At 43.5% G+C, this 14,452-nt stretch overlaps 1 protein-coding gene across 10 annotated transcripts in view; it reads left to right on the top strand.

Annotated features, from left to right (window-relative positions):
* Positions 1 to 14,452, top strand: part of EHBP1 (EH domain binding protein 1) — a 187,769-nt gene that overhangs the window by 126,148 nt on the left and 47,169 nt on the right. The window lies entirely within an intron of this gene.

Raw genomic sequence — 14,452 nt, 5'->3', positions numbered from 1 at the left:
GGCCATCGTGGCAGTTTACATAGTTAAAATTTCCTGTACACATTTATGTTTTTGTGGGAAACACGTTTGCAGAATCTTTCTTTTCTGTGCCGCACGTCCTGGTGCTCTGACGAGTCGTGCGCCCTCAGTGCACTTTAAAAGCCTGTTTGTCCTGCTGCTACAGCCAGCAGGCTGATGCCTTAGACTGCTCTGGAAGCAGAGGTCTGGGAGCACCTTCTTTGATTGGCACCGCAGCTTCTAATGGGACGAAAAACAAAAGTTACTTGTTAAATGATAGTGGAGTAATTTATGCTATTTTTGATTACTTCTCTTTTTTCACTTAATGTAAATGCGTTTCCCGAGCCTGTGATGTCAACTGCTTGCTGCTTCATAAGTGTTACCGCAGTGAATGAGGCTGCTTGTGACAGTCTTGTAAAAGAGTTGATGGAACAAGTGCTTTTTATCATGAAAGTTGATTATGCTGGTGAGGTGGGAAAGTGGAGCCGGGGAATGAGCTCCAGTGTCGAAGCAGCTCTGGTTGCACCTCCATTGGCCTCAGTGGTGACCTGGAAGGATGCGTACTCTCTGGAGATGAAAGCCAATTAATTTTTATGCAAACCTTCGCAGTGTGGGTTTTGTGATTCTAACTATTGTGTAGTAGAGACTGTACTGGCAACTAAGAATGTAAATGTAACTGAAAAATAATGATACAGAGAAAGGCTTGAGTTTTTACTGCTTCACATCTCTGAGAGGGCAGTCCTGAGGGACAGATTCAGCTTGTTATATAAATGGGATCTCACAATCAGAAAATGAAGACGGTGATTTACACGTCTTATTTCTCTCTCAACTATCTTGGGTCCATGCTGGACATTTTATTCCTTCAGTAATTCCCCTGCAAAATGCATATATTTTTTCTTTTTTTTTCCTTCAAAATATATTCACATATGCATACGCATCTTACTTGTCTAATGATAGAAGATAGAATAATGGTATGTAAGAAAAGTCACAATTGTTACGTTTGATTGTTTTCCCTGATAAGTATAGTTCAGTATAAAACTTGTATTGGGTTTATTTACTTCTTTTTTTTTTACTTGAACAGTTTTTCTTAAACCAAACGGTGTTAGAGGAGGTATGCTGTTGGCAACTACTCAAGCAGAAATAACTGTAGTGAAAGCTGCCCAACATTTCCTTATTACTTTCAAAGTTTCTATAACTTTGCTAGTATTGAATTGTTTGAGCTGAAATTTTTTCCATGACAGCTCTCTGCCTGAGGGTAATTTTTTTTTTTTTTGAACTTCAGAAAAAAAAAAAAGCAACCTATTCAACCACTGCTCTGAATTAGGTTGGGTGGAGCATTGCTTTATCCATGTTAAAAATGTCTTATGGGAAAAAAGGTTCCATTCCCTTGAAAAGTCTGTTCAAAACAATTGAAGTTGGGTTAATAGCACGAGATCATTAGAGAGCCTTGAAATTCAGGGAAGTTTGTAAGTGTCAGTGGAAATTGTCTGTGTGGACACAGCACAGCCTGAATGCCTTTTACCGTTCCTCTCCTTGTGACCAGGGTCCATTCTGATGCAGATCATAGTATTGGAAAGCAAAACTTCCTGTCTTAGGCTCAGATTCCTCCTGCTGATGAAATCCAGATGGGAAGAAAAGGAGCAGCTACTGTGCTGGCATGCAGAGGAGAGATGCCTCAGGTAGATGGCAAGGAGGTAGATGGCAATGGGAACACAGAAATGAAGACCGTCTCTATGCTGTGAAAGCCAGCTGAATGAGGAGAGATAGGGACAGACCTTTCAGTACATGTCAGCCTTGTGTAGTTCATGCATCTGGATTAGCTGCAGGGCCTTACTTCATTTGTTAGGGAAGCTGCAAAACAAATTAGATGGAAGCTTGCAGAGAAGAGAAAGACTGTCCCTTCAGGCTGCCCTGTAGAGTCAAAATCTCTTGCTGACTTTGTAATGTTAGGGATGTACCTCAAACTCAACTTGTTCAAGTTGGCAGAGACCTCAATTTTTGGTTTCCAAACCAAGATTATCAGGGTCTGATTTCTGGAAGTTGTGAATGCAGCTAGTTGTAGTCAGGTCAGGGAGAACCAGTATGAAGTGTGCAGATAATGACCATATGGAATAAGAACCAGTGTGCGAGGATGTGCAGCTAATGTAAATGCAACATATTCTTATTTTTGGCTTCATGATTTAGGAAGCTCAGTGTTCTCCTAATGCATTGCACTGGGAAAGGTGCACTTGAAGGGATTGTCTTCAATGGATATTGGTATAATATTCATATCTGATATATTGTGTAGAGGTGACATGTTATATGTGTCCACACGTGTGTATATTCTACCTGAGGGTGTATGTATGCATTAACATGTATAGATCATAAGATACTTTGATTTTTTTTTTCTTGAACTTATTTGATGTTGTTTACTACAGGCCATTGCTTATGTGCTGCTTGGAAAGTAGTACAGACTATTCAGTATTTTGGGGTCGTTGAGCTTAGTGATAAGAACATTTACTGTAGCATCTTTCTTGGTGCGCTTTAGCAGGGCTGTGAGTGTCAAGTGTGCAACGTGTGTGCAGTAGTAGGCAGTGTGTTAGCCACGTGACAGTTCTGGTAGTGAGAACGGACGTTTTGTTGCAGGAGTTGGTTTAGACTAATTTTTGGGATAATTTTTAGAGGGCTTTGAGAGAAAATGGTTACCTAATTTTAAACAAAAAAACCTTCAGGGTCTGGGGGATAGTACTTTCAAATGCTACTCTTCAAGTTTGCAGGTGCATCTTTATTGATATCTTCATTTAAGGAGCTTTAGGCAGCCTGACCTTTGGAAACCCCCCAGTAAGCTGTATAGTCCATACTTACTTTTGAACATCTTGTCTCGTGGGCTTTGCTGTACTACTTTACATTTGGAGTATGAGAACTATGAATTGCTTTTTTTCCAAGTAAACAAGTGAGAACAATATACAGTGCACAGGATTGTGTTCCTGCTTGAGGTGGACATGGGAGAGGAAATTTCCGAGTCATAAATTTAGCCTTCCTTGTATGTGCCTGCCCAGTGTGCTGTGGTAAAAGTCTTGCTGTTATGATTTCTGGATGTTGTGAATGCCTGTGGCTCTCAACCATAGGGTTTGGGTTTGGGTGGTGCTGTGTGGAGCCTGGGGTTGGGATCAGTGATCCTTGTGGGTCCCTTACAAATCAGGATATCATGTGATTCTATAATTCTGTTTTTTCTTATGGCACCCCAAGCCGTATTCTCTTCCCCTTCTTTCCTCTCTCACTGTTTCAGCTGTCTCTCCTGTCCATTTCTGCTGCATTTTCTCTGCTTTTTACCTTTTCTTTCATAATACCTGCTTTATTTATTCTTTCTTGCCTTAGACATATTCTCTCAGTGCCTTCTGCCCTGTAGTCTCCCATCCTATCTTTAGTTCACCCGATTTAGTTCTGTTCTGTACTGTCTTCCTCTATTTGTAGCTTCTTAGCCCCTTTTTTTCCATTTTTTCACTCTTTGTAGCATGGGAGAAGTTTTTCCACTGTTCGATCTGTGCCCTTAGTGCTTCTCATGAGCCCTTGAATATGCAAAATGTATGTGTTACAGCCTGCTGGAGGCATGTAAACCAGTAGGCAAGTATTTGAAGTCAAGGAGAATACATTGGTCAGAAATGGCTTGAAAGCGTGTTCATGTTATGAAGGATGCATGGAGGATCATAGGTATGTCTTTGAAATTGATGCAGCCTTTCGGAGACTGGAAGAGTTAACTGAAGAACTGTATGAGCAGAATAACAGACCTACCTATCCCCTTACGGATGCCATTTCTCTGGTAGATCTACCAAAAGCTCAGCCTTTCTTCTTGCTTTCTTGATGTAGATGTGCGTGCAGTGGCTCTTTTAGAGATGCTTTTGTCATTTCCAATCTGGTATAGCAGCTATAGTCACTTCGCTTTTAACCAGGAAAGCATTTTTATTAGCTTAGTCACTTTTATTTAACTCCTCTCATCTTGTGATGATCTACATAATGCTAGGATGGACATAACTGATCCTACCAGATTCTCTAAAGCACAAACTTGTGATGGTTGCTAACAGCAGGGGCTTGCTTGTGATGAGGTGCTGGAAAGGTGAGGTGGCTGGAACTGGTCTGTGCTACCTACCCTGGTGAATTGGCAGCTGGAGGGGACCAAGACAAATGGGATGTACTGAGGAGCTGCTGGGCTTAAAGGTCTTTGCAGAGGGGAGTCCTCACTTCCAGAATGTGGAGTGGAATCCATAGAGACTGAATCTCAGCACAGCTGCACCATCAGCAAATATCTGAGAAGGCCAGTGGCAAAATCTGTCTTATTCTCCCTTAATGACTGGTCCACGTAAAGAATGGGAATGTACTGCAGCTGTCATTTACTCTGTAAACTCAAATGGCTATGGTTGTGGAGTCAGTATGATTACAGAGAATGGAATTAGGAGTTAAGAAATCCACAGGCACATTTAATTAACCTCCTTTGTGTATATGCATTATGATGCAGTCTTTAATTATGTGATCGCATACTATTTTCCCCAAAGCATTTGTGTCTCATTTAGCTCGGAGGATTGAGGTGATGGAGGAGGCTGTTTGTCCAGAGGACCTCCGTCCCTTTGGTAGGAAGGTGTATAGCAGGCAAAGTGGGGATTGCAAGGAGCAAGAGGATGAGGTCATGGCTTGAAAGAGTTAAATGTAAGATTGCTTTTGCCTCAGAGTTCCCGATCAGTGCTGCTGAGGGTTCTGAACCACACTTCCTCCAAGCTGTCATTAATTGTGCATCCTTCCTTTTTGGATGACCATTTGAGGTGAAGGTTTAATTTGCAGATGTATTGAGCATCCATGTCTGTCAGGGAAATCAATTGGAGCTCTGCTTTAAACTTACAAAGGGCTGCATAAAGCTTAGTATGCTGAGAAAAGCAGGTAATAGACTTCCCAGAGTACACACTCAGTGTTAGATCCTGTTAGCTGTTTCTGTCTGTCTCAGTTCCCAGCCAAAGAAGAGGGTAATAACACCACCACAGGGTGCTGGGAGAGAAGAATGCCATTAATATTTTTAAGGCACTTAAATACTGTAATGATAAGCACTGTAGAAAAGCCCTTAAAGAAATTAATAGTTCTGTCTATACAGCAAGATTTGAATATTGTATAGTAAAGAGTGGTGCGACACATTGGTGGGTCTACGTATTGAACATTTTACAGAAAGTAAATCAAAATATGGGACACTTCTGGGTAGAGCTCAGCTCTAGGGTGAAGGTGGGTGAGATCAGGGACACCAAAAGGTTGTGCTGCAGCAAGGCTCAGGCCTCAGAAGGGTGAAAATTAGGTTTAGGCCAATTAGTCTTCTTTTTGACATCTCTGAAAAGATGTGTCAGAGCCTTTTAACTGGTATTTGCAAGGCCGGCAGCTTTAGCAGAGAATGTTGTATTACAAGGCTTTCATGTGAGATGGTGCTCACCTGGGAGAGGTTGTGGTTGTCTTGCAGACACAGACCAGCAATCGCTCCTGGAGTTACTGTGATTTTGCACAAGCGAGGGATTTCTACTTAGTGAATTTAGGTGTAGGACTGGGCCCTTCGTATGGTCTTGGCCAAAGATGTTGAGTACTTAGGATCTAGTATTGGTTCTGGGCTGGAGGAATGATACCTACAGGGAGTTCCTCTGTCTTTTGCCTCCTGTGAAAATAGTAATTCTTTCTTTACAACAGCATTGTAAGGGATACCATTTGTAAAATAAGTGTTTAAAACCATATGTATGCTAATTGCAGGAGTGCTTTCAGAAAGCAGTCCCGACACTTCTGCTGTGCTCACATGCAACTGTTGCTAGCCTGCTTTCTGCAGAGAAAGGTGTGGTTTTCCTTACCTCTGCTACCATTATTTCATACTTATTCAATTTGAATGACAGTCACAGTTGCCCTGATATATAAAAAAGATAAAGATTTAAAAGAGCAGTGAAGTCTGCATTCAGCTTTTGTAGTAGAATATGGAGATGTGAAGCTGTTACCTCCACCCATGCAGACGCTGCCTCTGTACAGAGGGCAGCAGGAAAGGGTTCTGCCATGAGATCGTTTCTTTCTGCTCAGAGCATTGCTTTTTGTTACTCACTTCCTCAAAGGACTTGTTGCAGCTGTATCTAATTCATGTTTAATAAGTTCTTTCTACTTCAGGTGTCAATCTGTTTTGCCCATTACTTTTCATTTTCATAAATATTTGAGTGCAAAATGGTAACAGTTTTTGCATCCATAGTGGCTGGGTGGAAATTGAAGTCATTTTAGAAGAGCTCCTGAAACTGACAAGACCTGAAATGAGGTGGTTTTGTACACTCTTTAATTTTGATTGCATACATTGGCACAGATACCGGGTATTCCAGCCGCAATAAAATAAAAATGAGAGATTCTTTTTCTAAGCAAGTGCTCAGAAAGAGAAAAACAAACATTATTAAGCAGTTTGATATATTTATTAAATCCTGAAAAAAACTTGCAGTATTCTGAGCAAATAAACCGCTAACTGTCCTTCTCTGCTCTGTGACCACAAGGTAAACTGCATTAACAGAAATGGTACAGGATGCAAGTTCAGAGCACACAACAAAAAAGGGTGTTCTAATTTGAAAGATGCCTTAAAATCAAGTCAGTACTGCAAGTATTCTTTCCTCCAAATGTTTTAATATGTTCTTGAAAATGAGTACCCCGTACATTATTCAGTAATTGGCATTTATCCCTGAAATCAAATTCCCTGCTTCTCTTGCACTAGGAAAACCATCTGGTGGAATTCTTTGCAGTCTCCTTAGCTAGAAAGTAAATGGCTGTAATTGAGGTGATAGTATTAATTCATGTAAAAGAACACGACCCAAGTTATTCCTGTTTTGGTTTTGAAGGAGAGTGGGGGAAGTTGGTCTTTATTAATTAAACGTCTAACCTGAATGTGTTGAGGTGTAGGGCTTTGCAGATGGCAACCTTGGTCCTTTAATAATAATTGGAAGATATCGATTGAAGGAAGACTAGCCTGTCATGCTGATAATTGTGACCAGATTTAGATACGATCTCTAGATCTTCCTGAGATTACAAAGAAGCAGTTACCATCTCATTGGTAAAAAAATTGAACATTATTTTGGTAATCCCAAAGTATTGGTAATTTATTCCCCGTTGTTCATTTATATGTCTGGTATGTATGCCACTATAAAGTGGTTAAATATGCTTTAGGCTGATAAGACAGTGTTGTATAGTATTTACATTTCATGAGCATCCCAGGTTTTATAGCTGTTTTAACAATACACTTCTCTTTAAATGCAGGTTAGATCTGCTGGCTGAACACTTCAAAATCACAACTGCATTGATGGTTATTCTTTATAACGGCACGCTAAGGCTGAGATAGCCTGATGGCAAGAACAAACCGAGAGGTTTTAGTTACCATTGCTTGTGACGTGAAAACTGAAAATGCTCTGTAACTTTCCAAGGGGGTTCTATGTCCTTTGACTTTGTATTTGATCTCTTTAAGCAATTCCTGACTCTGAAGCTGTGGTATTTCAAGAAACAGTGCTGAGGGCACCCTCCTGATGTAACTGGGGAAATAAGTCAATTAGTGCAAGTAAAAGCAGTTCTAAGAGGAATTAGTATGCATTGTTGTTTTTGTAGTGGGAGGGATTTTATGAATGAAGTGTAACCTCTGATAATGCGAGGCAGATGTTACGCGGTTGGAGTTTTAGTTATAAATTCTCGAGATTGTCAGCTGCATTTTATTGGTGTTATTTCCATAACTTGCATCTGTTTACGCCAGTTAAGCACCAGATGTAAGCACACAGTTGTTGGTTATGTGTGTAAATTCAAGGTGCTGTGTTCTCTGCAGCCGTAGCACTAACTTGCATGCCCAAGCAGAATTTCCCAGCTGAGATTCCAGATGTCTGAACAACACGAGTTCAAAACCTCGAAGCATTTTCTCTCCGATTTCAAATACTAGCCCCCCCCAAAAAAGAGGTATCGGTGTTCCAGGAGTCCTCTTTTGTGTGTGAGGCGAGCCCCAGCTCCCTTCACATCTCGAATGCTCTTTTCATACTGCCGCTAACAACCGCGGCCGCTTTCGGCGTGGATGTTCAGCTCACACTGTTGTGAATCCCAGGATGATATCGCCATCACTTAGAGCTGTATTTTGCATTGCCTATTCTGTTATTGCTCAGCATGCACAAGGGTAGAGTTAAAATCTTTATTCAGTTCATTTAAAAATGTTTCTTTTGTTCTCCTTATCATGTTCTGGCTTTCCCAAGGATATATGCCTTGAACGAAAAGTCACATGTGCATTACTAATTGTGTGCCATTGTATTTACAGTTCCTAGTGGTGGCACTGTGAAGCTACTAATTCTTTTGCTTCACTTGATGTAAAATAATCTGAGTGTCTTTGATAGCAGTGAAACAGTATTAATTGTTTTGTACATTTCTTGGTCACTCTTCTTAGGTGGTCTTCATAATCTATTAGAACTTTCAGCCAGATTTTTGTAATGTCATGCCTCCAGCAGTGATTAAATTGGTAATTAATGAACAGGCCTTGGCAACATAAACCACATCCCGTTAATTTTCCCTTTTGAGTTTTTAGAAGTTGTCGTCTCTGTCGGAAAGCGTTGCGCCACCTCGCTACAGCCCCTTGGCATGAAACCACGACGGCCTGATTTTTTGCAGCCATTAGTAGATCAGAGCAGTAATTTCACAGTATTTTGGTCAGGGTAATTATGGTACCAAGTACCGAGCAGAGTCGGGAATTCACACAAGAAGTCCAGAAATACCAGGTGAGCTTCCTCGTGTTCACTGGGACGTTATGATCAGTTTAATTGGGCTCTGTTTGATTCCGGCCGCGGAGGCTCTTTGTGCCGCGGCACCGCGGCCACTTTCCGCTCCGGTGTTGCTGACCCGCACTGACAGCCCCGCGGCAGCGCCCGGCCCTTTGAAGTGGGGCTCTGTGCAAGAGGGAGCCTACAAAAAAAAGGGAGAAGCGAGGAAAGAGGTTACTGTAGCTAAGCTGTGGAGCAGGACCCCAGCGCGAAGCAGTGGGCACGGCGGCCGTCCTTTGGGGCCGACTGCAGGTGGAGGGCCCTCAGCTGCACGTCGGGCACATTCAAGTTGAAATAGTCACTTGCCTGTTGGCTCTGGAGTGAAAGGACTGTCACTGGTCACTTCTGCTGAAGCCTTAATGAAACCAAATAGTTTGCTGCGGGTTCGGGTCTAACCGCCGGGGTGTTTCAGGCAGCCTTGTCAGTTGATGTTCATGAATTGACTTGAACGGAGATCAAAGTGTTTCTCAAAATGGAGAATCGGGGAGAGAGACAGCTCCTTCAATCGCACCACAAGAGCTAATCAAGCCATCAGTTCTTTATGCGCTCTGCGTGCCTTTAGCGTTTAATACCCAATGGTTTGTCAGGACAAATTGAAATTGTGGGGCTGGGGGGGGCACGCTGCAAACAAACTAACTCGGTGAAATGCGTGCTTCTTCCTCGCAGGGGCTCGTTCCGAGAAATTATAAAATCCAAATGGAAAACCGCAGCAGGCACTGTTGATTAAATATTTGGGGTCGGGGGGGGGGGGGGGGAGGGGAGGGGAGGGGGGATGGAAGCGAAGGTAAAGGATTCAATGGGCATTGAACGCCTCCGCGCTGATTAAAGATCCGAGCTTAAAGTGAAAGGGAAACCCGACTCAGCGCGGTTTTTTGTTTCTTTGATTGCTAATGAACTTTTCTCGCTGCAACATTTAAATTGGATTCGGGAGATAGTTTTTGGAGTGTCAGCTAAAACAAAGTCATGTGAAAATGCCTCTCCCCCCCCCCGCTCCATCCCTCCCCTCTCGCTTTTTAATTGATATGATTTAGGCTGAGGAAAATGGTAAGGGGGATTTTTCTATTGCAGAAGCAATTTTTAAGGGATTTAGCCTTATTTAGCCCGAAGGTCTTCACACTAATGAGAGCACTTAAGTTACGTCCAGGCGTTGATTAGACAGCTCATCTATCAACTGGAGCATGAGAATTCGTATTTTAGGGACCCTTTATGCACTATAAACGTATATGCTGCTTTTTTAGCACTTTACACACGGTTTTCCACAAATTTTTAATTACCTTCCTTGACATCCAGGGTAGCTGCAGCGCGGCTGGCGGAGCACTCACGCTAACAGGGCAGTGCTGTGCGTGCAACGATAAATAATACCAAACTGGGTCCGTGCAAATTGGCACACTGAGCACAAGTTGTTAGCAGGTACACTCCTCGCACCACCACCGCAGCCCTTAAAGTCCAACACCACGGATCCGGGGAAGGCACAGTTATATGCCTTAAAAAATGCCCGTCCACCGCCACCGAGAGTTGGGAGCGCCGACTTCTCCCTCCCTAATTTCTTTGGCCGTGTTTAATACACAATGGCGTCTTAATTATTTTCTGAGCTGCGCTGAGGAGTCGGGCTTTTGTAACTTTCTGACATTTCAGATTTAAAAAAAAAAAAATTAAAACGTTGCCACCAGCTTGCACTATGAGCAGCCTGTAATAACAGTTAAAAAAGCTTTCTGAACTATTTGACAAGATTTCTTAGTGCCGAGGCCATATGCTGTAGCCTTTAAGCTATTTCTTCCTATCAGTTTCATTATCACCTGCCTCTGAGTCTCCAATATCATCAGTAAGCACATGCAGAATCATAATTATGCCATGTACAAGTTCTTTGATAACATGTACAGTTTTCTTCTTAATTCTTTATCAAATGCATTGATCGTGGCATGTGTGCATTGATCCAGGTCCACCATCTGGCTGTGTGTGATAAGCACAGTGGCATCTTTGCATTTCCACTGTCATTCATTGCGCTACAATTTGGCTGCAGGGGAGTAGTGCCTGGGATTAGCCCTGTTCTGCTACTTACTTGCATTTTAAGTTGACACCTCTACAGCGGCTCAGACCACATTACAAACTGAAACACATACGCACGACTTAGTGATGTGACACTCCTCAATAAGCTTACTCCACTAGCTACTCAACAATCTGTAATTGGATTTGTAGGAATAACAGCAAAAGATTTCCTAAGAATTGCTGGGGACAGAAGGTGAAGTTTTCTCATTATTGGCAAAAGGCTAGGTATAGATCCTGGGCGATTGGTATTTTCCATTAAAAACAAGCTGCCAGCAGTTTGCAGGACATTTTCAAAAAAAGAAAAAAAAAGAAAGAAAAAAAGAAGAAAAAAGAAGGAACTGGGAAAATAGGAATAGGATTGGGGGAGGTGGGCGCCACACTCGCCCCTCACCCCGTGGTCCCGTGCCCTCCCTGCTCCAAGGGCAGCCCCAGGGTGCTGGTGGCCCACGCATCGCTCCGCTGGACGAGCGCTTTGTTTTATAACCTGTTTTTTTTCTTTCTTTTTTTCTTTCTTTCTTTTTTTTTTTGGGAAATTATAAAGTCAAGTTTACACAAGAGCAAATCCCTTAAGTGGAGCCCTACAAACGTTGACTCCTGCAATGAGTAAGCAGCTTCTTTCCCTCTGCCCAGAATACCGGCGTGTTGGAAGGCACCGGAACGCCGCCATCGGCGCGGTGACCCCGACCCCGCGTGCACAGCTGCAGGGCAGTCCCAGCCCCGCTTTTTGGGTGACGCCACTGGGCTGGCAGTGCTGGCGATGGGCGTAGTGGGCGGCGGTGCTCGTTGGCCTTAATTACAGAGCGCCAACCTGCAGGCTGGGATGGAAACGCCTCGGTCGCGGCGGGGCTGCGTGGCTCTGAAGGGGTTAAACGGGTTAAATCTTATTTATCTGAATAGAACTGCAGGGCTGTTTTGCAGAATGCGCCAGCACAAATACCTATGGTTCGCTTTGACGTTACAATTTTTTGTTGGTTTCTTTACTTTAAATACTTGAACTGTTGGACCTTTTACTTTTTTCTCTGAGAAAGATGTATTTGTACCAGATTAGAAAAGCTAAACTGTTTCTTTACATTGAATAATCAGCCTGTCATGACAAATCTATCTCCTTCTGCATGAGTAGGTGCCAGTTTGACTAGCTTCTTTTAGGCGCACCCTGGGTTTTAAGCTGGATCCATGTGCATGACTGGCAGTGCATTTGTTGGGCCAGATCTAAGGAGCCAGAGAGCGTTCAGCTCCTTGTTGCCTACAAAAGAGCAGCCAGACAGCCAGCAAGAGGCCTTGGATGCAGCACAAGGTGACACTTACTGAGTCAGCCACTCTTTTATTATTATTTTTTTTCCACATATATGTACTTTCTTTTTTCTTTCGGTAAAGTAAGAATTTACCCGTTCCACAATGGCGCAAGGAATTAAATTATCAATGGGTTGCTTGTCTGAAGGCAGCACTCTTGACACCAGAAATACTGTACCAGGGGAGAGCTGTAGGTTTTGCAGGACAAAACAGGCAGTATTAAGAAGCAACGTATACGTGGCTGTAGCCTTTCTTTAAAACAACTTCTGGCTGAGGGAGTTGTTTTCCATGTGGCACCCACACAACCCCACTCTGCACACACACAACTCTGTTTCGCGACACGATTTTGGATTTTTACTTGTATTTTTTTCCTAAAGCATTGTTACAGCATTCTTGGTGATTCTTTTGGTTTGGGACCTTGGGCTACTCCTGTTTTGGTTCCATCTCATCTCATTATTGTGTGGTGGCACAGGCCGTGAGCTCTTTCTGGATGGCGATTGATTTCATACTTGTTGCAATGTTAAATGCTCATGGCAAATGTTTTCCAGCTACAGCTGGCTGTTGGTACTTGAGCAGCCCGTGCAGATGCAGGCAGGAAATGCCTGGGATGGTGGTGGCTTTCCTTCCATTGCTCCCTGCAGTCCCACAAACACCGAGGTGCAAACCCGACGTGGTTTGGTTTGTGCTGTGCACATTTTGCTCGCTACCTGTGCATTTGGAGCTGTTCTGAAACGGCAGCAGAGACCAAACAGAAATGTGGTCCCCAGGGTGCTCAAAGATTTAATCTGACCAGATGGGACAAACTTGAGAAAGATTTTGACTTTCCACTCTGTTTTGCAACAAGAAAGGCTGATTTTTTTCCCCCCATCCTTTCTTTGTTAGGAGAGGCAGAGATCAGGCCATCCCCAGAGAAATGAGCAGGTGTGGCCATTTACAAGCATGTCTGGTTATATTATAAACCAACAAGAGAAAAGTTTGCAATGGTTTGAAAAGAGCAGCTAAACAGTTTTAATGTTTCATCCCAAATCCTATTTACTCAAACAAGAGCCAATCGAGGTTGTGGTAAAACCCAGCCTGTCCAGACCTTTAAAGCTCATGTAATTTTATTTTATTTTTTATTATTTTTATTCTGTCTTCTTTGTGAACTGAATAGGTGCATTTTGGTAATCCTTGCCTCTGGACAAGCACAGAAGCCTTTTTCCCCCTGAATGGCTAATGGCAGAGCCGTCCTTCCTGCCTGCTGATGGAAGTGGTGCTGGGCAGGTTTTTTCCTCTTCGGTGTCAGGGCAGAGCACGGTGGTTTTGGACCTCTGTCCCATCCGGCGTGGTGCTGCTGTGATTTTGGTGCAGTATTGCTGACCCTAACCCCTCTGTCTGTGGACATGCTGAAGATTTTCCCCTTTAAATGCCAAATAAATGCAGTATACGAGATTATTTTTATTGTGAGAGGATAATGCACCATCAAGCTGCTGGTGCAAGCTCAGGTTGGATCCTCCCAGAATTCTCACCGAGGACAAGTGAAAGCCCCTGGCTGAGGTGTTGTTTGGTGATGGTTTGTTGGGTTGGTTTTGTTTGAGATTGCGGGATTCTCGGCGCTTTCAGAGACGTGGCTTTCGGGGTGGGTTCCCCCCCTCCCAACCCCCATCCAGCAACGATTCGGGTCGGAATTCACCTTCCCAACCCAGGGCATCGCTTCTGACCCAAGCAGTGTCAGCACCGGCGTCCGCGGCGACTACAAAAGGGACCCCCTAACGGTGGCCAGGCCGAGGCGCTTCTTAAGATCCAAAGGCTGCCGAAAGAACAATTGGATAAAGTTGGGGATTGGAGGAGCTCGGTTTTCTTGTGCTGGGGAAATGAAGCTCCAGCCCTTTCTCTTCCCAGCCCCTTTAAAAGCAGAAGGCTGCTAGGGGGTTGTGGCTGTGTCAAAGCCGCTGGGATGCCACTGCTGATCACTTTAATTACTAGGACTAAGGAGGATAAAATTAAAAGTAGCACCATTGAAGCAGTGGAAGAAAGCTTGCCGAGATGGCGGTGAACTGTGAAATATAAAAATTGCATACCAATACATTTTTCTAGGAGGGAAACAAGGAATTACATTACTTATTCTTGAGGAGTTTGTCCTTAAATGGTGAAGTTTGCCTTGCTGTGCATCCGCCTGGCCGATTTTTAGACCATCACAAAGTAATTGGTGGGGAGGGACCGGGAGAGCTTCTGCATCCCTTCAGTGTGGCTAGGATGGGGTGGGAAGGGATGGGATGGGAACAACTGCTGCGTGCATGTGTGCAGCTCAGCTCCCTTTGCTGGTGCAGAGCTTCTCACTG

The sequence above is a fragment of the Cyrtonyx montezumae genome, unplaced genomic scaffold (assembly GCF_038088225.1).
Source record: "Cyrtonyx montezumae isolate F1298 unplaced genomic scaffold, pur_monq_1.0 scaffold_24, whole genome shotgun sequence".
NCBI lineage: Eukaryota > Metazoa > Chordata > Aves > Galliformes > Odontophoridae > Cyrtonyx > Cyrtonyx montezumae.
This window is presented reverse-complemented; position numbering and strand designations above follow the sequence as displayed.